This window comes from Anthonomus grandis, chromosome 21 (genome assembly GCF_022605725.1).
Source record: "Anthonomus grandis grandis chromosome 21, icAntGran1.3, whole genome shotgun sequence".
NCBI lineage: Eukaryota > Metazoa > Arthropoda > Insecta > Coleoptera > Curculionidae > Anthonomus > Anthonomus grandis.
In genome coordinates, this window is record NC_065566.1 from 724,940 (window position 1) to 748,788 (window position 23,849).

General features: G+C 33.1%; 1 protein-coding gene and 1 long non-coding RNA gene across 8 annotated transcripts in view; one reads left to right on the forward strand and one right to left on the reverse strand.

The window, feature by feature from the left end:
- The window catches only part of LOC126748083 (uncharacterized), a 128,780-nt gene extending 109,104 nt beyond the window's left edge, over nucleotides 1–19,676 (forward strand). Inside the window, exons 2-3 of the long non-coding RNA XR_007664621.1 lie at nucleotides 14,602–15,060; nucleotides 19,585–19,676. This is a non-coding gene — a long non-coding RNA (uncharacterized LOC126748083). The remainder of the gene's footprint in view (nucleotides 1–14,601; nucleotides 15,061–19,584) is intronic.
- The window catches only part of LOC126748056 (uncharacterized), a 1,030,708-nt gene that overhangs the window by 370,281 nt on the left and 636,578 nt on the right, over nucleotides 1–23,849 (reverse strand). The gene's annotated exons all lie outside the window — the stretch shown is intronic.

Genomic DNA, 23,849 nt, shown 5'->3' on the forward strand with positions numbered 1-23,849 from the left:
CAGTCTTTAAAATTACTTTTTTTTTACCATAGATATGTACATATTGACTATTTTGTATTATATTATTTTAAAAACTTATTTCATTCGTTTTTGAAATTATTAATAAAATTAATAAAAGAAAATTTTACAATGTCGGAAATTGATCCCAGGATTGCCGGCATCATATTTGCTGTACAACATAACACATTAAGACGGCTTGGTTTTTTGTAATATTTAAACGGTATTAACTACAAGTAATCTATCACGTAACTTAAAGAAGATATGCAATTGGTACAATAGATGGCGCTAATGGTGGACTCATCATCGCTACCGATCGACGACCGGCGTTATCTATAACCCAGTCTTGTAATTATGTGATATTGTGTTTCCTTTTGTGTTCGGTGTTTGTTTCACGCTTTGGATGTTGTTACATGCAGATTTTGCCCTAAGCAGGTAACATGGGATTTCATATAAATTCGGGCAAAAGTTTATGGTTTTTGGTATCGGCTTGGAAGGGTTGTGTGATTTACAGTTTTTATAAATGGAATTTGGGGTTTGATTATTTGTAGGAATATATTTACCTACCCTATCCTGTCAGCACACCTCGGTGGAGTTATTTGTATTATGTTTCCTTAGTCCCTATTCATGTACCTGGTGTTGGGAGCTTTCTGACCTTTGATTTATTTGTCAAGAGTTTCTATGAGGCCGGTATATGTCTGGGGTATAGAGGGACTTCTAGAGGCTGCTGTTGTGCCACAGATTGCACTATGAGTGGAGTAAATAAGACCTTTCAGATGGTGATCCGTTAGTGTAGGAAAACTTACAAATACTTTCTTCTATAGCGGAATCATGTTGGGCAAGATATCCTAATTGATTTGAAATTGGCCTCCCCCGTTTTGCTTGCTATATTTCCCTTCAGTTCTTCAAGTTAAGTTTTGGTAAATAAACATTCCTTGACTTCTGGTTTCTAACCCTGCTAGCCGATTGATAGTAATGACTATTGACACACATGTTGTTGTGGAGGTTTGGCAGCGTTGCTGTTTCCCATTAAAGTTTGGTTTCCATTTGGCGGATGACGGAGCGTCATAAATTAGGCAGAGCGACGTAAGAGGAAAATTAAAATTTCGTAGCCCCGTTGGGAACATTTTGTTAGTTTTCCATGTTTTAGTATTCGAGAAGTATCATTTTGCTGTGGTATTGCGGAATTTCTATTTTGGTAAAGTGAGGCTCCGCGTAGTTTTCACCAAGAGGCAGGGTCAGATCGTATCGAAGAGAGAGAGTGACAAGTTCACTGCCAGTGTCACCTGTCACTGTCTGGTCAGTTGTCAGTTCCTTGTTCAGCCTATAGCCATCCCGTTATCAGAAAGAACAGTTGACATTTTGCGGTTTTAAAAAAAAAAGGAAAATTTAAGTTCATCTTGCCGGTAATTTGGTTGAATGGAAAAATATTCCTCCCAAGTTTTGGGGTTTAATTTGATGAACGTCTAGTGGGAAGTTGTAGCCGAGAGGATTTCGGATTGACCTGACATTTTTGGATTTGGTCGGCTGCTCCCACACCATTTATGGGATTTTGAAATTTTCTAACCACAAAACGAGACTCTAGGCCTCGCTCACCACCTTGGGTATGTAGCAACATGTTGGTAATTGCCATAGAATTGATTGTGTGTTTATTTTACTGATTTTTTTGTCCTCTATTTTAGAGGCCTCTCCTTTTTCTCAATCTCTCCTCTATTCTCTGGTCTCTTCCTATTCTCTGGTTTCTTCTGGTCATCCCAACACTGTTGGCAACCGGCTTAAAGGAGCCTCAACACAGCCTGGACTGAGCATTGTACTGTGGCTCTGCGATTTTGGATTGGAACTTACCCGAAATCGATTTGTCCATGTGGTCGCTACCCTGGTTGTAGCTGACTGGTTCCAGAGCTCGCGAGTTAAGCTACCTTAGCCAAAATACACAAGATATTAGGGGACACGCAAGTTTTTGCACATTTTATTTTATTTTTCCCTTATTGAACGGTTTGATTTAGGGTTGGGGGTTGATTTATTAATTTGAATTTTATGGGTTTATTTTATTTTATGTAAAACAAAAGCGTTAAGAGGTTCTTTCTAAGTCTATTAATATTAACTCAAAGGTTTTCATTTGAGTCGAGCATCGACATAATTGATTTTGACATTGAGCCTGGATCACCGTATAAGGGATCGGCTATTTGCTACAAATAACCTATTTAGTCATAATGCTGGTTGTTGGTTAACAGGTTATATTGCACCAACATACCATTAATAGGCTTTTAAATTCGAACCTTACTATTTAAAAGTTTTATTTAGATTAATGTGACTTGACTAGAGTTTGTAAAAGGTATTTTAGGGCCAGTGAGGTGTTGTGAATTAGGCTCCAAACATATACTTCTTGTAAACAACACGTGATCACGTTTTGGATTTTCCCCTTGAACAGTAGTTCAGTGCGGATTTGTTTTTTTTTACTAATTCCTCGCCTTAAGCATACCTCAAGTAACTCTTAATTCTTTTATCAATTTTTTTTTATTTATTTAAAATTACTACAGTATTGCATTTTGAATAATTATCTAAATTTAAATATCTTAGTGGAATTTAATTTTTTTATATATAAATGGAAGTGACTATGTTAATTCTTGGATGATTATATTGTAACGAAATTCGGGAACACACTTTTATTGTCAACGTCAAAAACACTAACCTAACTCGCCTTGACTGTCGTTTAATTGTTTCCAAGGTAAAAACTGACTAAACAATTAAAACTGAATGATTTGTCACGAAGCGCGTCCTTTTTAAAACCCGATGGAACAGTTTCGAAATATTTAGAATTATCTTCAATGTTTTTGCCCAAAGAGACCAATAATTTTAGGAGAATACTGACAGTCAAAGCAAGCAAGTATACAAATTCTAGAAAATTAGAACTACAGGGATTTACAATAATATAACCTAAATAACCTAAATTGGGGCTCTCAAACAAGATGAACTACTTAAAAACTAAACACTATAGATGAAAATAATAAACCAAACGTAAGTAGAACTCTAAATAAACTCTACGAATTAACTTTAACTATAGAATACTAATAAAATAGTACAAAAACTGGGAGAATAACTAACGTATTTAAATTTTCATAATAATACTATAAATTATTTTTACTGTTTATTATTAAACTGAATGATTTGTCACGAAGCGCGTCCTTTTTAAAACCCGATGGAACAGTTTCGAAATATTTAGAATTATCTTCAATGTTTTTGCCCAAAGAGACCAATAATTTTAGGAGAATACTGACAGTCAAAGCAAGCAAGTATACAAATTCTAGAAAATTAGAACTACAGGGATTTACAATAATATAACCTAAATAACCTAAATTGGGGCTCTCAAACAAGATGAACTACTTAAAAACTAAACACTATAGATGAAAATAATAAACCAAACGTAAGTAGAACTCTAAATAAACTCTACGAATTAACTTTAACTATAGAATACTAATAAAATAGTACAAAAACTGGGAGAATAACTAACGTATTTAAATTTTCATAATAATACTATAAATTATTTTTAATCAGATATGAACAGCTTTCCTTTTTAAGGGTTCTTAGGGATTAATGATAACATAATCAGTAGTAATTAAAAATTCATGTATATGGCCTTTATTGGTTTATATATAGAAAATGAAATATATATATATATATATATATATATATATATATATATATATATATATATATATATATACATGAATTTTTAATTACTACTGATTATGTTATCATGAATCCCTAAGAACCCTTAAAAAGGAAAGCTGTTCATATCTGATAAAAAATAATTTATAGTATTATTATGAAAATTTAAATACGTTAGTTATATATATATCTTTTATTTAAGTATTTGTGTTTACACGTTTTTAAGATCATCAGATATATGTTTTTCAATTAATTAACTAATACTTTTCATTATATAATATATATATATACAGGGTGGTCCGGTTTCGATGGCGGAAAATTAAATGGCCGACGGAGAACGAAAAAATAATAAGTTTGCTATTATAAATAATATTCGAAAAATGATTCGTTAAAAAATTACAGGGTGTCAAAATTCTAATTAAAAAAATCAATTTTCTTTATTTTTTTAATCCACTGTAGATATTTTAATGAAATTTGGCACCTTTAGACAGTTAATGAAGACGCATCTTTTTGTGCAAAAATTATTAATTTTATTTACCAGTGGCGTGTGTGTGGGTCGATCTTCATACAATTTTAATAAATTTTAATTAAAACAATGATGCGCCACTGTTTTTTTAATTTCTTTTTTTATGAAATCCTTGTTTAATGAAAAATAAAAAATATCTATTTACTTTTTGTCGTACGACACACCGTTTGCGAGTAAAAATGCTGATTTATAAAAACACATAAGATAACACATTTAATTCGTTTAAAAACAATAACAAAATAAAAACAATTAATAATTAAAGAAGTTGTTCAAAATGCAGCCCACCGATCTCAATACATTTTCTACACCGAGTTATTAAGGAGTTTATTGCAGTCAGTACCACAAAATTTTGTGGTACTGACTTTTGTCAGTACCACAAAATTTTGAAATTTTGAAAACTTTGTGGTTTTGACTGATTTTGCATGTCATTACATGCTTCCTGAATTCTTAAGATTAATTCCTCTCTGTTAAATACGGGATTAGCGTAAACTTTATCCTTAATGTTTCCCCAAACGTAAAAATCTAGTGGATTAAGATCCGATGACCTGGGTGGCTAGAGTATTGGTCTAATACCATTTTGATGATTAATATCATTCCTCCCTAGCCGGCCAATCCACCTTTGAGGGTAATTATTATAAGGCCAGTTTCTTACACCTATTCCAAAATGTGGGAGGGTTCCATTCAGTTGTATCCAACTTTCATGTCTCAAATTAATGGGTAAATCCTTAATATAGTCCGGCAGACTATTATTTAAAAACTCTAGAAATAGTTGTGAGCTTAGCCTTGGAGGTAGGAAATGCGGACCACAAACATTATCACGAATAACGCCCAACCAAACATTAACTGAAAATTCATTTTCATGAAAAGCCATTGACAAAATCTTACTCTCTTTTCAGCATCACCAGGGTGTAAACACCCTCAACAGGCTGTAGGTGATATGCATACCTGTGGTCAGCGTGTAAGGTTCGCAATATTTGAGATTTAGGAATTTGTAGTTGTTGAGCTGCCTTGCGAGAGCTCAGCCTTGGATTATTATCAAAAGTGCGCAGTACACGATTTTCATTATTATTTCTCTGGTTTCGGTATTGCTCATTATTACTACGTAGACCAAAGTTCCTAAAATTTTGATGTGTTCTAATGAACACGCGAGTATCTGGAATCTTCTATTTAGATACCGTCTTCGATATTCACGAACTGCCGCTTCCACATTTCCATCACAAAATCCATAACAAAAATGAATATCAGCGTATTCATTACTTGAAAAACGCATTTTCCACAATACTTTTAACAACACTGTTAACAATAGCAAAATTAATAAGTTAACCAACGCAATAATTTGACTTACTTAAATAATTAACTGTCATAATAAAATACAAACAAACCGTCTTTTGTTTTATGCATACATTGCCTTCTTGCCGGCATTATTATATTCATTATTTATTTGAATTTCAGAATCCAAATACTTGTGTCTTTTTTAGAACTCAACAGAATAATTTAGTCTTTAATTAAATTTAGTATTTTCATATTTTTTGTTTAATAAAAAAAATCAGCATTTATAAAAATTTATTTTTTTACTCGTAAACAGTGTGTCGTACGACAAAAAGTAAAAAGATGTTTTTTATTTTGAATTAAACAAGGATTTCATAAAAAAAAGAAATTAAAAAAAAAACAGTGGCGCATCATTTTTTTAATTAAAATTGTATGAAGATCGGCCCGCACACACGCCACTGGTGAATGAAATTAATAATTTTTGCACAAAAAGATGCGTCTTGATTAACTGTCTAAACGTGTCAAATTTCATTAAAATATCTAAAGTGGTTTACGAAAAATAAAAAAAAAAATATTTTTTTAATTAGAATTTTGACACCCTGTAATTTTTTAACGAATCATTTTTCGATTATTATTTATAATAGCAAACTTATTATTTTTTCGTTCTCCGTCGGCCATTTAATTTTCCGCCATCGAAACCGGACCACCCTGTATATCTCTGCTGGGTCATGACTGGCGGTTTACGTACTCATTTTCAAGGAGCCCTAAGAAAGATTTCTCAATGGAAACACGGAACACCAAATAAAATATCACCAACGGTGAAAACTACTTACGAAGTTTCGAGAGGCATCAAACCACTAAAAACCATCACCTTCAAAAAAATATTTGCTTGAAAATGCAGAAACGCTAATGAAGTTTAGTTTCTAGTATTAATTTAGATAAAAATGTGCTGGCGGAGAGAGATGATACTAGATTTATTTCACTACACAATTAATCCCTCTCCGTCACAGCGGACAGCACGGTTCACCTTTGACAGACGCAGGAGCTGGAAAGACCGCCAGATGCGTCGCGGAACTGCTTAAATAGTAGTCCAAAAGACGTCTGGACGCAAGACCGGAAATTGAGAAACTTCGCTCGTTACTTTATGGGTTTAGCCGCTATGGGCCAAATCAAAGCCCATACGTAGATGACGTGATATTATTGATATTGGTTCAATGAAAAATATTGGCGAATTCCATTAAGAGTCGAAGGCAATTGTAATTATTATGGTGGGTCTCAGTCAGCAGTCTCGTACTTATAAAGTTTCGAAAGAAAAATTTAGAACAAAAACATTTAAAAAAATTTTAACCAAATGAATAAAAGTTAGGATTCTCCAGATCCCGTCTAAAGCGTAATTAATCCTGTAACAACTCCCCATCTTCCCCCAAGAGAATTACCAGAAAAGTAATTCTCATGCGAAGAGAAGTAAGCATCCAACTGGGAAGGGAAGTAAAGAATGTGCGAACAATCTAATTATTTGAAAATGCTATTCAAGCATTAAAATGAGTCCGAAAAATGAAAACTTCAAATTGATTGACTCATGAAATAATAATACTATAATAACCAACGAAATACCAAATAACACAAAATTTCTAGTAGTTTCTGATAGAATTCCTAATCGGAGATCCAAAACGCTTCAAGTGGTAGGCCTTTACCATAAGAAACTTCTATCCAATAACCGCAAAAACATCAAAATACCCAATCCGCACAGCTTTGAGGAAAGAAACTGGAGAAAAAGAAATTATATTAGAATTGAAAAATCAAAAGAACTAATAAGTCAAACACAAAAAAAACATACGTCCCGACCAGTAAGCAAAATCGATAAAGTCTAATCGGAATCGAAATCAACGAGTAGCTCTTCTTCTGGGATCTTTTTCAAATCTTTAACATGCCAAGCACCCTTAAACTTGCGCTTTTCGTCGATCAGTTCATAGACTACCGGAGATAACTTTTTCTTTATTGTAAAGGGACCCAAATATTTTGGTGCGAGTTTGGCAGTAAAGTTTTTACTAGCATCAGAAAGATCGTAATTTTTGCGATAAACTCGCTCACCGACCTCAAAACTAATTGGTCTTCGTCGAAGATTATAACGATTCTTTGATCTTTGATGCGGCGCTTTTAGTCTTTCCTCAACATCCCTATATACTTTACTTAATTCACGTGAACGTGCCATAAAGTCGACAAGCGTGATACTGGGAACATCCCTATTATTGTGTTGGTCGCCCGAGGGCATATATTCTCTGGAGAAATTCATAAAATAGGGAGTGAGCCCGGTGGCTTCATGCACCGAAGATCTTATGACCGAACCAACCTTAGATAGAAGTCGATCCCAATTCTTGTGATTATCCTCAATATAACAACTTAACATGGTTTTAAGGACTTGATTCACACGCTCCACGGGGTTAGTCTGGGGATGATAAGCCGGAGTATATCGGATATTGACCTTATACTGCTCACACAGTTTGGAAAAAAGTTCACTTCGAAATTGAGCACCATTATCACAAATAAGAAATTGGGGAACACCGAAAATGAGAAAAACTTGTTCCTCTATAAGACGACAAATCATAGGGGCCTTAGCTGAGCAAAGAGGGAAGAACAAAGGAAATTTAGTGAAGGTATCCAAGACGACCAATACGTATTTGTATCCCTGAGTAGAACGAGGCAAGGTCCCAAAAAGATCGACGCTAATCGTGCTCCATGGCTTCAAAACTTGAGTTTGTTGTCCCATTAATCCGTGTCGCTCCCGAAGGGGCTTTTGCGAGATACATTTGGCGCAATGCCTTACATATCGGAGGACATCAGCTCTCATTTTTGGCCAATAATGACGACGCTTCAATCGTTCGTATGTCTTCATGACACCACCATGACCAGCCAAAGGATGATTATGATTTTCTTCCAAAATTATACTTCTTCGATCCTTGGGTACTACTTCCTTCCAGAAATCTTCATCATCTCGAAGAGACGGGTAAGAACACTTCACATACTTGTAAACTAAATTTCCTTCAATTCGCCATTGGGGATAATTAATAGGATTCTCTACGACCTGATTGAAAACTCTTCGATACCACTTATCTGCAACTTCTGGTTCCTGGTTTACACTCAATTTAGCAATCTCTGGCACAGCTCTACTGAGAACATCCGGCACAACATGATCTTGATCCTTTCTATGAATAACCTCAAAATCGAATTGTTGCAACCGCAATACCCATCTGGCAAGCCTTCCTGTTGCTTCTTTCAGACTATGAATCCATTTCAGACTATGATGATCTGTTATCACTTTAAAGGAGTATCCCTCTAAGTAGGGTTGTAATTTCTCGCAAGCATAAATAATGGCCAACAGTTCTCTCTCTGTGGTGGAAAAATTTATCTCTGCTTTAGACAGAGATCGAGATATGTAACAGATAACATGTTCACCATCATCAAAATCTTGAGATAATCCCATACGCTGAGGCATCAGTCTGAACCAAAAAGGGTTTCGAGAAATCAGCACAAGTAAGTACAGGAGCGGAAACTAACGAATTTTTGATGTTCTGAAACGAATTTTGACATTCTGGGGTCCAGTTCCACTTTTTGTGTTTACAAAGAAGAGCAGTAAGGGGAAAAATAACGGTCGAGAATTGGGGAATGAAGCGCCTGTACCAGGACGCCATACCGATGACACGTCGGACTTCGATAGTATTCTTTGGAGTCGGAATGTTCAATACGGCTGTCACATTATCCGGGTCGACATGAAGTCCATCTTTATCGACAACATATCCTAAATACTTAAGTTCGGATCGACAAAATTTACACTTATCCTGAGAGAGAGTTATACCGGCTCTATGAAATCTCTGGAAAATCTATTCCAAAACCTCTAAATGTTGCTGAAAAGTCTCAGAAATACAAATTAGGTCATCTAAATAAACAAAGACATGTGGCTCCAAATCAGCTCCCAATAAGGTATCTACCAATCGCTGCCAAGTTGCAGGGGCATTCGTCAATCTAAATGGCATTCTCTTAAATCGATAAAGTCCCCGACCAGGGACAGAAAAACTAGTTTTATCACGTGAATGTTCATCAACCTCGATCTGCCAATATGCAGAGTTAACATCTAACGAAGTAAGATACTTTGCATTTCTTAATTTGTCCAAAATACTATCAATAAAAGGGATCGGATAAGTATCCTTAGCCGTAACAGAATTTAGTTTTCGATAGTCCACGCAAAATCTCCATTTACCATTACCTTTCGGTACTACTAAGGCAGGGAAAGACCAGGCAGATTGTGATGGCTCGATAATGTCGAGTTGCAGCATGATATCAACCTCCTCATCGATAATATTTAGAGTGGCGGGTAAGTATCTATAAGGGCGCAAACGCATGGGTTGGGCATTACCAGTATTAATCTGATGCTTCACTAAATCTGTTCGACCAAGCTTACCACCCATCAAAGAAAAGTATTTTGAAGTCAATTTATCCAAGGGGGATCGCTGTTCTGGGGTTAAAGTTTCCTGAGGAATAATGGCTTCAGTGATACAGATTTCCTGAGACGGTACACCAAAATACCAACAACCATTTTGCAAATCAGGAACGACACAAATAGTTTTCCAAAAATCTGTACCCAATATCAAAGGACAACTCAATTTCTCCACCACCAAAACACTGCAAACCGCTACCCTATCATACAAAACAATAGGTAAGTTAATTGCGCCAATCACTTCACTAGAACTATGATTTCCAAAATTGCACTGAGAAAAAGGTGAGGATAACAATTGTATATCTGAACGTTGTAATATATTCCATATGCTTAAACCATTAGTAGTAACATTTGCTCCAGAATCCAATAAGCCAATAAATTTCATACCAAATATCGAGACTTCGAGATGAGGACGATCATCACCATTGCACTGTGCGAAGGCGTAATCTAAAATAGGGGAACGGGGGTTACTAGTCGAGACCCTAGGAATCGAACTGATCTCTCGACTAACTAACAGTTCGCCCTTGGATTTCCCGACCTACTACAATTTGGACATGAACGGGTAGTCACATTTTCCCGACCGCAACGGAAACAGTGTCGACGAAAGGGTTGTGGACAAGTACTACTCAAATGGCCAGTACCACGACAATTCCAACAAACCACCGGACCACGAGAATTCTGAAGGTGCGGTGAAGAATATACAATGAATTCTTGTACCCTCGTACACGAGGGTTTCTTGGTCGCATTTCCTCGGATGGAGGTTCACGTAACTTTCGAAACAAGTTTCGCATTTGTGCAATAAAGATTACCGACTTCTCCACTGGACCTTGTGTTCTATTCCTTATATCACACCAAATATCCTCCTCATATTCAGACGATAAATAGGCAGACCTAAGTTTACATTTCAATTCTTCCCATGACCTGATATCACTGCATATAGATCTATACCAAGACAAGGCTGTGTCCGAAAATAAAATTTTTAATTCACTAAGACCTGAGCTATCACTTTCCAACAAATTACACTTTCCTGCACAAATATCAAATTCGTTATCAGGGTCCAATTCTATTACCTCAAACATCGGCAAACTATTAAGTTTCTCTAATTTCAAATATAACCTTAAACGTTGACGCTTTTCCATAAGAGTACCAGCAGTGATAGCACCTCGAGATGATAGCTCATACTCAAGCTCGTCCAGCTCCAATTTATTTATATCCATTTTCTTCAAAAATATCTCAGCCAATAACACAAACCAAAAAAAAAAATAATATATATTTTTTTTTAATTGTAGTCCCCTGTATCTATTGTGTATTGTGATCTAACTTGAGCAAGTAAGCCGCTAACAAGGTACGGTGCACACAGTGCAACCCATCCTATTCCAAAAAAAAAATTAAAAAAAAATCTAAAGTCCCGGGTTTGTACTGCCCCTAACCTACGTTAAAAATCCCAATGACAGTATAAACGCTTTACTGAGTTGCAACACTAATCACTGTGAATAAAACACCTCAGTAAGATTCCCGCCCAACCTAGAATAATTTATACCTAATAATATATCTATAATAACAATATCTAATATAAAATATCTATCTAAATTTATTTCTATAAGCTCTAAATATCTTTATACCTAAATCACTCTTAAAAAATCTCAAAATTCGGAAAAACAATTCGAAAACAATTTATATTTTCACAGTATTACAGTAAGCATGACCCAGCGTGCCGATTGTCCCCTAGCCCAGCAAAAGAATTTCGCCCAAAAAATTTAATTCGCCTCAAAGATTTACTATAAGTAATTTATTTAATTAGCCCTGTCTAGCTGAAACGTTACATTAAAAGAAAATCTTAAAAAGTTATAATCCTAATAAGAAAATGAAATGTAAGTAGATAAGTAATCTTCAAACTTTCAAACACCCCATAATATATTAAATCTACCAAAAGGAAATTAAATTAAAAAAAAACTTTCAAAAGAAAAGTACTATATAAAAAAAATCGTAAATCCAATCTCCCCCTCCTTCCTTAATTTCCATAATTTAAAATTTTTTTTTTGTTGAGCCTTAGTATGGGTATATTCTAGTGGAAGACACCCCATACTGGTAAAAGAGCACTAAGTGGAATTTTACCACCACCAGCTAACTGTACAAAGTTAGTCTACCCATTGACTGAGTTGGATAACTCCAATGTTTCGCGCCACTGAGTCATCCAACTTCCGCCAAACGCCCACTTTGTAGAGCGGCTTTTTTTTTTAAACATCCGGTATAAAAAAATTTAAAAAAAGTATATGGAAAGCAAAAGGAAAAGAAAAAAAAACTCCGCATAATATAAGACAAGTTACTTGGAACCACTAATTTTTTTCACCCTGTAGTACCAAAATAAGAAATAAAAAAATTACTTCAAGTAGCTTTTCTACTACTTGTGTACACTACTCTATATAATTCTATAATAAAATGAAATTAACTTAAAAAAAAATTTTTGGATTAAAGTTCATCTCAGTTTCAGTTTATAGAGAAATTCTCAGAATTATTTCTTGTAAGATACCAAAAAAAAAATTATTGTCAATAACAGGAAAGCTATATATAATAAGGAATGCTATTCAATGTTATAGTCCCTACATATTTTATCTCTATACTGTCCATGCTCATATACCCAAGTCACAATAATCACAATATCAATATCTACTAAATCACCTCCCTGAAAGTTAAGACGATTCATGCCGGAGATAAAGAATGAAGAGAAAAAAAAAATGTTATAGCCATAAATTCAGAAAAATGAATTATAAAATATGTAAATATGTAACAAAAAAAAATGCTGCATGACACCACCTGTATGCTATACACTGAAATCTTAATATTTAAAATAAAATACTGTTACATAACTCGCCATGAACATTAGCCGCCGCCAAATTCAAAATTTACAATACATTAGAAAATAAAAAAAAGTATCAGAAACTTATCGTTATCTTATCCTTTCAAAAATCATCACACCCAAAAGATTTATTACAATTCCATGAAACTTCACCCTCAATTATCAACATATCTCTAGCTATGTGAATTTTAAACAACCCTAGAGAAGATGCAGCAAGATACAATGTACAAAAAAAATTATATCTATATATATATATTAAAATTGCTAAAAATAAATTTAAACTTTTGTTTTACTAAAAGTGTCTTACCCTGATAAGAGAGAATGACCAAAGACAACTTTTAACCAGAAAACTTTTTAAAATTTTGGGCGCCATCTTGTTATATAGTCGCAGACTATATTATGCACGCGAGGTCGGGCCCGAAAAATCGTGTTTTTTTGGAAATAAAAATTCATATCTTTGGCTGTATGGTTAGCGAAACGATGAAATTTGGCATAGGGTCTCTCAATACATTGAGAATGATGGATCCGTAAACGATTTTTTTTTCTGGTACCACCAAACGGAGCGGTACTGTCTCAAAGTAAAAAATTCGTAAAAAAACGGGTCAAATTCCTTTCAGACGCGAGAACTCAAATAAAAAGCCTTTAAAAAACTTTAAATTTTTAGGACATAAGGGTCGGTGGGGGCATAAGAACTGTATACTTTTTGGGCCAGATCGGTATACAGGGTGAGTTGTTATAAGCGAACAAAAGTGACTAAAAAAAAAATTCAAACTTCTCCAGAGGCTAAAAAAAAATTTTTATAAAAAAAGTGTTTCGGCGAAAAGACTTCGTTTTATAAGAGATTTGACATACTTGGAGCTTTTTTTTGTAAAAAATTTATTTTACGAGTTCTGGCATTTTCAGTTTTTTAGGATTTTCCGCCAAACGATACTTATTTTGGGAAAATTTTTTTTTTCAAAAAATAACTTCATCCTTTACCTTTTATATGCCATATAACCGAAATTTTTGGGAACCATACAGGGTGAGCAATAATGAACTTTACCCATGAAGGTCCGACCCGAAAATCACATTTTATTTAATAACTTTTTAGTGGTTGCACCTGGACAATTTATATTCTCAGGCATTAAATACTTTAATAACCCCATTATTTGTGTAAAATTACAATCTTCCAACTTTAATAGGTTCTGAGCAATTCGAATTTTCGCGTTTAATTCATTTGCCGCGTCCCTGTACATGGTGAAAAGATCAGACATCGTCTAAAAGATCCGAAATTTTGTTTTACAACACATACTAAAATTTCAGGGTTCCAGCGATAGTACAAGTACCCGAAAAATGCGATTTTATGAAAAAAGTCCATTTTTTTGCGTTTTTGCAGGTAATTGGAGGTGTCAACCTAAACTCTGATGAAATGGCTAGTGGGAACAATACTTTGACGCTTTGTGGTTAAACATTTTTTGCTCGTGACAGGTGGCCGGGACTTGGTTGGGTTTTTTGTAAAATTATGAATGAAAATGAACCGGAAACGATCAGGGAAAGGAAGCACCGAATCAGAAAATGAATGGGCTTTCCGAATCTGTGCATATCATTTGGGGAAATTGTGTATTGCGGCCAGGAAAATTCGGCAAACATTTTGACGTCTTCGAAAAATGCCGTTTTTTTGAAATGTCAGTGTCTTTATACCGGGGTGAGACGAAATGAAATTTGCCCGATTATTTTGTTAAAATTATTCGAATATATACACGGGTCAGTCGTAATGATCTACTTAATTTAAAATAAGAATTTAGATATTAGGTGAGTTTTTACTATTTAGTTTATTATTAATATATGTTAATAATTCTTAAACATTGCTTTTGGGATATAAATAAAAGTTTTTTGAAATTATTGATTTTTAAGGTTAGTCGAGTATCATAACTTTTTTGGTATTGGTGCGATTTGGTTGAAATTTGGTACCTAGTACCTATTTCGGATAAGATTAATAAATTTTTACAGATATTTGACATGACTATGTTTTAAGGTCACGTGACTACCTTAACTTTCTTCCTATTTGTCCGATTTGATTGAAATTTGGTATTTGGGGTTTATTTAGGATGCAATTATTAATTTTTCACAGATATTTGACATTTGACTTCCAGGTCACGTGACTATTGGTACTTTTTTGCTATTGGTCTGATTGGGTTCAAATTTGGTATTTGGGCTTTATTTAGGATGCAATTATTAATTTTTCACAGATATTTGACATTTGACTTCCAGGTCACGTGACTATTGGTACTTTTTTGCTATTGGTCTGATTGGGTTCAAATTTGGTATTTGGGCTTTATTTAGGATGCAATTATTAATTTTTGACAGATATTTGACATTTGACTTCCGGGTCACGTGACTATTGTAACTTTTTTGCTATGGGTCCGATTGGGTTCAAATTTGGTATTTGGGCTTCATTTGGGATACAATTAATAAATTTTGACAGATAATTGACAAATTATATTTTAAAGTCACGTGACTTTAATAATTCTTTTGCTATTGATCCGATTGTGTTGAAATTTGGAATTTGGGCTTTATTTAAGATGCAAGTAATAAATTATGACAGAAATTTGACATATTGAATTTTAAAGTCACGTGACTTCCATAACTTATTTGCTATTGATCCGATTGGGTTGAAATTTGGTATTTAGAGTTTTATTAGGATGCCATTATTGAATTTTTACAAATTTTTAAAATATTGCGTTTTTAAGTCACGTGACTATCAAAATTTCTTTCGTATTCGCCCGATTTGATTGAAATTTCCTATCAGATTATATGTATATATTTATAGATAATATTTTGTAGTACCCTATTGCTTTTAACTTAATTGTTTCTTAGATTTGCCTTTGAAAAACAAATTAAAAAATCATCGGTTGGATATGCTTTAAAGGAAACTTATCTTCTTTCATAATATTGTAGCATTATTATAGATTTTGAAAATTTTTGTCATTAAGCTTTTTCATTCCTTTTTGAATGGTCTTTAGCCAGAAAAAAGAAATTTGGAATTTGGAGCATGTTTTGAAAAAATTTTAATTTTGGGCCCGGTTTTGTTCGAAAATCGATAAATGCAAATAAATAGGTTTTCTGTTCATTTTAGAGTCAAATCGATAATAACCTTTTTGAAAGGTATCCTGAAGTAGTACCTGATAGAAAAATAAAAAAATGAAATTTTTTCATAGGGCTCTTGATAATTCGATATTTATGAATTATAGTTTTTTACAATTTTCTCCGAATCTGTGATAGCTATAATCAATTAGTTTTAACATTCGAATACCTCGTAATATTCCCTAGAACTTTTGTTTAAGGCAAAAAGTTGTTTGAGTTATAGTTTAGTTAGAAAAAAATAAAAACCATTTTTTCACAATTTTTCATGGCTATACATACCCCTTTCGATTTTGGAGCAAAAAAAAAATTTTTTTTTTTCTTGGGTTTTTTTTACTGGAAATTGCCAACTTAGGGCTTGCATTATAATTTGTCAATTATCATTGTAAGAAAAAAAAATGGTACCGTGGAAAAAAAACGAGTTTTCTTTTATTTTTTTTCACATTTTTACTAATATCTCGACTTCTTTAGCTTCGATTCAATTCGTTGATGGTTTTTTATTATTCCTTATTCTCCTCCTGTTAATTCTTTTTATATTTTATTACAATTGCCTTTCGAAATAAAACTGAAAAATTAAAAAAATCGACGTAAAATCCCGGTTGTCTTATCCCTATACATAGGCTCTTATGGAATCTAATTTTTCCCTTTATATTATGGCACTCGTATAAATCGTGGAAGATTTTGTCATAAAGCTTTTTTATTAGATTTTGAATGGTCTTTAACCAGAAAAAAGAAATTTTGAATTTGGAGCATATTTTGGAAAAATGGTCATTTTGACCCCGGATTTTGTTCGAAAATCGAAAAATGCAGAGAAATAGGTTTTCCGTTCATTTTAGAGTCAAATTGGTAATAATCTTTTTTAAAGATACTCTGAAGTAGTACAGGTTAGAAAAATAAAAAATTGAAATTTTTCCATAGGGCTCTTGATAATTCGATATTTATGTTTAATAGTTTTTTTCAATTTTCTCCGATTGTATAATAGCTAAAACCGATTCGTTTTAACGCACGGATACCTCGTAATATTCCCGAAAACTTTTGTTTAAGACAAAAAGTTGTCAGAGTTATATTTTATTTTAAAAAAAATAAAAACCATTTTTTCGCAATTTTTCATGGCTATACCCCTTTCGATTTTCGACCAAAAAAATTTTTTTTTTTTCTTGGGTTTTTTTTACTTGAAATTGCCAACTTAGGGCTTAAATTATAATTTGTCAATAATTATTTTAAGAAAAAAAAATGATACCGTGGGAAAAAACCAGTTTTCTTTTGTTTTTTCCCACATTTTTACTAATATCTCGGCTTCTATAGCTTCGATTCAATTCATTGATGGTTTCTTTTATTTCTTATTCTCCTACTCTCCATTCTTTTGATATTTTATTACTATTACATTTCAAAATAAAAAGAAAAATTAAAACAAATCGACGTAAAATCCCTGTTTGTTCTATTTCAAGAAATAGACCCTTATGGGAACTTCTCTCTGAATTTTGTATTTATGGTTTATTTAGAATACAACTAATAAATTATGACAGATGACTGACATTTAAGTTTCAGCCTAGGTCACGTGACTACCGTAACTTTTTTGCTATTGGTCCGATTCTGTTGTAATTTGGTATTCAGGCTTTATTTAGAATACAATTAATATACTTTCACAGATATTTGAAATATAAGACAGTATATTGACACACAACGCGACTATATAACAAATTATGGTTCTTTGAAGCATGATACCCCAACAACTGGTCCTCTCTTTCCTTGGCAGATAAACGTTATCCTCACCTAAGTACACCTGATAATTTGCGATTTTTTTTAAGAAATCCTCTAAGGCCCACCACTGACAAGTCCTAAAGGTTCCAAACTGGTCCCCACGGACCAAAAGTATAGGAGCGAAGCGACTATACTTGTTATATAGTCGCAGACTATATTATGCACGCGAGGTCGGGCCCGAAAAATCGTGTTTTTTTGGAAATAAAAATTCATATCTTTGGCTGTATGGTTAGCGAAACGATGAAATTTGGCATAGGGTCTCTCAATACATTGAGAATGATGGATCCGTAAACGATTTTTTTTTCCGGTACCACCAAACGGAGCGGTACTGTCTCAAAGTCAAAAATTCGTAAAAAAAACGGGTCAAATTCCTTTCAGACGCGAGAACTCAAATAAAAAGCATTTAAAAAACTTTAAATTTTTAGGACATAAGGGTCGGTGGGGGCTTAAGAACTGTATACTTTTTGGGCCAGATCGGTATACAGGGTGAGTTGTTATAAGCGAACAAAAGTGACTAAAAAAAAAATTCAAACTTCTCCAGAGGCTAAAAAAAAATTTTTATAAAAAAAGTGTTTCGGCGAAAAGACTTCGTTTTATAAGAGATTTGACATACTTGGAGCTTTTTTTTGTAAAAAATTTATTTTACGAGTTCTGGCATTTTCAGTTTTTTGGGATTTTCCGCCAAACGATACTTATTTTGGGAAAATTTTTTTTTTCAAAAAATAACTTCATCCTTTACCTTTCATATGCCATATAACCGAAATTTTTGGGAACCATACAGGGCGAGCAATAATGAACTTTACCCATGAAGGTCCGACCTGAAAATCACATTTTATTTAATAACTTTTTAGTGGTGGCACCTGGACCATTTATATTCTCAGGCATTAAATACTTTAATAACCTCATTATTTATGTAAAATTACAATCTTCCAACTTTAATAGGTTCTGAGCAATTCGAATTTTCGCGTTTAATTCATTTGCCGCGTCCCTGTACATGGTGAAAGGATCAAACAATATCTAAAGGATCCGAAATTTTGTTTTACAATACATACTAAAATTTCAGGGTTCCAGCGATAGTACAAGTACCCGAAAAATGCGATTTTATGAAAAAAGTCCATTTTTTTGCGTTTTTGCAGGTAATTGGAGGTGTCAACCTAAACTCTGATGAAATGGCTAGTGGGAACAATACTTTGACGCATGGTGGATACAAATTTTTTGCTCGTGACAGGTGGCCGGGACTTGGTTTGGTTTTTTGTAAAATTATGAATGAAAATGAACCGGAAACGATCAGGGAAAGGAAGCACCGAATCAGAAAATGAATGGGCTTTCCGAATCTGTGCATATCAATTGGGGAAATTGTGTATTGCGGCCAGGAAAATTCGGCAAACATTTTGACGTCTTCGAAAAATGCCGTTTTTTTGAAAAGTCAGTGGTTTTATACCGGGGTGAGACGAAATGAAATTTGCCCTATTATTTTATTAAAATTATTCGAATATATACACGGGTCAGTCGTAATGATCTATTTAATTTAAAATAAAAATTTAGATATTAGGTGAGTTTTTACTATTTAGTTTATTATTAATAAATGTTAACAATTCTTAAACATTGCTTTTGGGTTATAAATAAAATTTTTTTGAAATTATTGATTTTTAAGGTTAGTCGAGTATCATAACTTTTTTGGTATTGGTGCGATTTGGTTGAAATTTGGTACCTAGTACCTATTTCGGATAAGATTAATAAATTTTTACAGATATTTGACATGACTATGTTTTAAGGTCACGTGACTACCTTAACTTTCTTCCTATTTGTCCGATTTGATTGAAATTTGGTATTTGGGGTTTATTTAGGATGCAATTATGAATTTTTCACAGATATTTGACATTTGACTTCCAGGTCACGTGACTATTGTAACTTTTTTGCTATTGGTCTGATTGGGTTCAAATTTGGTGTTTGGGCTTTATTTAGGATGCAATTATTAATTTTTGACAGATATTTGACATTTGACTTCCGGGTCACGTGACTATTGTAACTTTTTTGCTATGAGTCCGATTGGGTTTCAAATTTGGTATTTGGGCTTTATTGAGGATACAATTAATAAATTTTGACAGATAATTGACAAATTATATTTTAAAGTCACGTGACTTTCATAATCCTTTTGCGATTGATCCGATTGGGTTGAAATTTAGTATTTGGGCTTTATTTAGGATGCAAGTAATAAATTCTGACAGGAATTTGACATATTGAATTTTAAAGTCACCTGACTTCCATAACTTTTTTGCTATTGATCCGATTGGGTTCAAATTTGGAATTTGGGGTTTATTTAGGATGCAATTGTTGATTTTTTACAAAATTTTAAAATATTGAGTTCTAGGGTCACGTGACTATCAAAATTTCCTATTTGATTAAAATCTGCTATTAGATGATATGTATATATTTATAGATAAAATTTTGTATTACCCTATTCCTTTTATTTTAATTAGTTAAATTATTTCTTAAATTTGCCTTTAAAAAAAAATTAAAAAATCATCGGTTCGAATACATAGGCTTTAAAGGGAACTTATCTTCTTTCGTAATATTGTAGCATTATTATAGATTTTGAAAATTTTGTCATAAGGCTTTTTCATTACTTTTTGAATGGTCTTTAGCCAGAAAAAAGAAATTTTGAATTTGGAGCATGTTTTGAAAAATTTTCATTTTGGGCCGGATTTTGTTTGAAAATCGATAAATGCAAATAAATAGGTTTTCTGTTCATTTTAGAGTCAAATCGATAATAACCTTTTTGAAAGGTATCCTGAAGTAGTACAAGATAGAATAATAAAAAATTAAAGTTTTTTCATAGGGCTCTTGATATTTCGATATTTATGATTAATAGTTTTTTACAATTTTCTCCGAATCTGTGATAGCTATAATCAATTAGTTTTAACATTCGAATACCTCGTAACATTCCCTAGAACTTTTGTTTAAGACAAAAAGTTGTCAGAGTTATAGTTTATTTAGAAAAAAATAAAAACCATTTTTTCACAATTTTTCATGGCTATACCCCTTTCGATTTTGGAGCAAAAAAATTTTTTTTTTTCTTGGGTTTTTTTACTTGAAATTGCCATCATAGGGCTTACATTATGATTTGTCGATTATAATTTTAAGAAAAAAAAATGGTACCGTGGGAAAAAAACGAGTTTTCTTTTATTTTTTTTTCACATTTTTACTAATATCTCGACTTCTATAGCTTGGATTCAATTCGTTGATGATTTCTATTATTCCTTATTCTTCTCCTGTTAGTTTTTTTTTATATTTTATTACAATTGCCTTTCGAAATAAAACTGAAAAATTAAAAAAATCGACGTAAAAACCCGGTTGTGTTATCCCTATACATAGGCTCTTATGGGACCTTATTTTTTCCTTTATATTATGGCACTCGTATAAATCGTGGAAAATTTTGTCATAAAGCTTTTTCGTTAGTTTTTGAATGGTTTTTAACCAGAAAAAAGAAATTTTGAATTCGGAGCATATTTTGAAAAAATGCTTATCTTGATGCCCGGATTTTGCTTCAAAATCGAAAAATGCAAAGAAATAGGTTTTCCGTTTATTTTAGAGTCAAATCGATAATAACCTTTTTGAAAGGTACTTAAAAGTAGTACAGGACAGATAAATAAAAAATTAACATTTTTCCATAGGACCCTTGATAATTCGATATTTATGTTTCATGGTTTTTCTTTATTTTCTCCGATTTTATGATAGCTAGAACCGATTCGTTTTAACGTACGGATACTTCGTAATATTTCTCACAACTTTTATAAAAGCCAAAATGTTGTTAGTCTTATAGTTTATTTAAAAAAAAATAAATACCGTTTTTTCGAAATTTTTTATGGCCGTACCCCTTTCGATTTTGAAGCAAAAAAAAATTTTTTTTTTTTTTTTTCTTGGGTTTTTTTTACTTGAAATTGCCAACTTAGGGCTTACATTATAATTTTGTTAATAATTATTTTAAGAAAAAAAAAATTATTACTGTGGGGAAAAAACCAGTTTCCTTTTTGTTTTTCCCACATTTTTACTTATATCTCGGCTTCTATAGCTTCGATTCAATTTATTTATGGTTTTTTTATTTCTTATTCTTCTCCTGTCAATTCTTTTGATATTTTATTACTATTACATTTCAAAATAAAAAGAAAAATTAAAACAAATCGACGTAAAATCCCTGTTTGTTCTATTTTCAAGAAATAGACCCTTATGGGAACTTCTCTCTGAATTTGGTATTTATGGTTTATTTAGGATACAACTAATAAATTATGACAGATAACTGACATTTAAGTTTCAGCCTAGGTCACGTGACTACCGTAACTTTTTTGCTATTGGTCCGATTCTGTTCGAATTTGGGTATTCAGGCTTTATTTAGAATACAATTAATATACTTTCACAGATATTTGAATATAAGACAGTATATTGACACACAACGCGACTATATAACAAATTATGGTTCTTTGAAGCATGATACCCCAACAACTGGTCCTCTCTTTCCTTGGCAGGGGTAAACGTTAGCCTCACCTAAGTAACACCTGATAATTTGCGATTTTTTTTAAGAAATCCTCCTAAGGCCCATCACTGACAAGACTTAAAGGTTCCAAACTGGTCCCCACGGACCAAAAGTATAGGAGCGAAGCGACCTATACTTGTTATGGTAGAAATAATATTCCGGCAAGACTAACCGGTTTACAGGGACCAATTCTAGGGAGTTGAGTTTGTTCGACAGTCTTGATTTAAAAGTTCTAAACAGCAAGAACAACTCCCCAGATCTGATAGGTTCCAGAAACCCCTGTTAATTTAAATGATGGAACAAAAAGAACCTATCAGGCCGGCTTCGTGGGTTCTCTGTATATATATATATATATATATATATATATATATATATATATATATATATATATATATATATATATATATATATATATATATATATATATATATATATATATATATATATATATATATATATATATATATATATATATATACTATTCTACTATTCACTGTCATTTAATTGTTTCCAAGGTAAAAACTGGACTAAACAATTGAAACTGAATGATATGTCACGAAGCGCGTCCTTTTTTAAAACCCGATGGAACAGTTTCGAAATATTTAGAATTATCTTCATTGTTTTTGCCCAAAGGAGACCAATAATTTTAGGAGGAATTACTGACAGTCAAAGCAAGCAAGGTATACAAATTCTAGAAAATTAGAACTACAGGGATTACAATAATATAACCTAAATAAACCTAAATTGGGGCTCTCAAACCAGATGAACTACTTAAAAAACTAAACACTATAGATGAAAATAATAAACCAAACGTAAGCAGAACCCTAACTCTCACGAGATGTGTAAAAACCTCTCTTGCTAAGGATGCCTTGGTGTTCCTTTTAAATTGTGTGAATGGTTACTGGAAAATTCCTGTGGGCTTTTTTCTTATTGCCGGCATAACCTCGGAACAGAAAAAGGGACTTGTGCTACAGTGTTTGGAAAAATGCCATGAAGTGGGTATAAGGGTTGTCAGTTTGACATGTGATGGCCCACCTGTAAATTTGGCCATGGCAAATCTTTTGGCCTGTAGATTGAACCATAAACATTTGAAAACCTTTTTTAATTTTCATCTTCGCTGTCGGATGTCGCTGGATAGGGTACACCACGTCGTTGATTCTGGTGACCACATTGAATGGACCTTCCCAATCCTTCTGGAGCTTTGGTGACTTGCCCTTCGTCCTCCGTGGATTGTATAACCAGACTTTATCCCCAGGATTAAAACCGGTAGAATTTGCCTAACGTGATATAACGTGTGATAACGTGATTTCATTCTGTTACTTTCTAGATGAAGTTTATCCCGTGCTTGTTCGTGAACAATTTGTAAACGCCCTTGTAAATGGTCGACGTACTCCTCAAGGGTTTCAGACTTATGGGGTCTTCCAGTAATAATGTCCAAAGGTAAACGAAGTTTATGACCGTAGACAACTTTTGCCGGGCTTTTTCCAGTTGACTTGTGGATAGAAGAACGATATGCCAATAGGAATGGTTGTATACAGGTATCCCAATCGGTTTGCTTAGAGTTTACTACCATTCTTAAATAGGTTTCAAATGTGCGGTTAAATCTTTCATTCATTCCATCAGACTA